General features: G+C 44.6%; 1 long non-coding RNA gene across 1 annotated transcript in view; it reads left to right on the top strand.

The window, feature by feature from the left end:
- The window catches only part of LOC141609244 (uncharacterized), a 12,689-nt gene extending 11,645 nt beyond the window's left edge, over nucleotides 1-1,044 (top strand). The window contains exon 3 of the long non-coding RNA XR_012527306.1: nucleotides 796-1,044. This is a non-coding gene — a long non-coding RNA (uncharacterized LOC141609244). The remainder of the gene's footprint in view (nucleotides 1-795) is intronic.
- The last annotated feature ends 870 nt before the right edge of the window (nucleotides 1,045-1,914 follow it).

Below are 1,914 nucleotides of genomic sequence, written 5' to 3'. Positions count from 1 at the left end.
TTACTCCCCATCGATTGTCATTTGTCATTCTTATGGTGACAGGTGGATGATGGTTGCTTATTTTGTCTGGGGTTGCATCGAGTGAGCTAGCGAGCGCCTTTGTTTAGTGCACTCTTTTAGTTTTATTTGACTTTGGTTAAAACTTTTATTTCCTTTTGGTTATAGGGGTATTTATTCCCCGTAGACCTTATATTTCCATTTGAGCACTTGGTTTTATTTAGTAGCCACCGCGGTGTCGAGGTGTTTCCGCCACCTTGAACTTAATTTGCATTCTTGTTTTACCGTGGTTGTTACAACTTTCGTGCTGTTCTGGCGATTGGGGTACTCGGTCTCCATTAGTAGTCGAGTCTTGGGTGCGTGCTGTGCTGGCGCACGTCTAATCGGGATGTACACCCGAGAATCTGCAAATTTAGACTAGGACCGTATTATTATCGTAGTCCTACCCGGGGAAATTATAGTCTAAGAGTGGTAAATGTCTTGCATTATGGATGGTTGCATATGTCATTTTTGCTTGGGATGCGTGTCCATAATTATTTAACGGTTACTCATCTTCTTTTATTCAAATGTCTCACATAATTGGATGAATTTATGTTATGCTAATTTTAGTCACTTTAATTACTTTTATTCAATTGGCAAGTTTTACTCCATTGCATTTATTTATTCACATTGCTTACAATTATTTTCTACGCCTTGCTTAACTGAGTTCCTTGTTATGTTTATTTTAACATAATGTGGCTGGGAGAACCCTGAGTTACTCCCCACTGACTGTGGCTTTCATGTTTACATGAATGACAGGTTTGTGAAGATGCATTTGTGGGGTTTAGACGTGTGAGCTAGCGAGCACCTTGGACTAGTAGTCGTTTTAGTAGGATTGCCTAGACTCACCTTTTATCATTTGTTATTCGAGGGATATATTTTCCCTCATCTTTGACTATCACGTTTGTATAAATTTAACTTTATTTCCGCATTCTTTATTTGGGTTTTAGATTATAGTGAACCCGCGCTTTAAACTTTAAAAGTTTCAAAAATATCACAAATTTCCGCTTTAATTTATTAGTTATATTTTCCGCATTATCGCGGGGTTTCACAGTGGGTGTACTCCTACTTTCCGGGCCTCGCGCCCAAGAGGACGGAGCCACTGGAGAAGGCATATCCCGTGGTGAGGGATTGGATGATGTGCAGGACGAAGAGCAAGCATTCTTCTCACGGTGTCTACCGGCAGGACGTGAACGCTCTTCAGCTGGACAGCGTAATCATCTCACTTATATTCATTTGCTTCTGTATTACTTTTAAATTGATCATAAGAATGATTCTTTGTTTATCTTGTCCCAGTGGGTGCCCAGGCCTTGGGCGGAGTACGCTGGAGCGCCTCCTTTTGTGGCTGAGGTCCTTCGACCTAGGAGCTCGAGTCGGCTGCTGTTGAGGACGTCGATGGGTCCTGTGTGGTACTTGGGCGAGCGTTTGGCTCATCAGTGCTCTCGGGACGTGTTGACGGTTCCCATCGATCCTTCTAGGACGATGTTCAGGGAGCCTTCTGAGGTAGAGAGGGAGGCCGACTTGGCTGGCGTTAGTGGTGACGCCCTCCTTCTTCCTGGCGAGGACTACTCGGCGTTCCTCTACGAGAGGTTGGCGTACTGGCCGGTAGTGGTGAGCATCTTTACTCTTCTTCTTTACTTTTTGATTTTTGAGAACTATGATGAAAGATCATCGATTAATGAGAAATATTTTGTTTTGCAGGAGGTTGAGGCGGCGGGCATCTTGCCCCCGGAGTACCCCGAGACCCTCGAGTACACTGACACGACTGGGAGGACGACGATCTCCGAGCTGTGTGACTTTGACGTGGTTCTGACGGATGCTGGCCTGGACGACTGGCAGCATATGATTCGGAGGGTGAGCCTCTAATTTGCACAATTT

This window comes from Silene latifolia, chromosome 10 (assembly GCF_048544455.1).
Source record: "Silene latifolia isolate original U9 population chromosome 10, ASM4854445v1, whole genome shotgun sequence".
NCBI classification, from domain to species: domain Eukaryota; kingdom Viridiplantae; phylum Streptophyta; class Magnoliopsida; order Caryophyllales; family Caryophyllaceae; genus Silene; species Silene latifolia.
This window is presented reverse-complemented; position numbering and strand designations above follow the sequence as displayed.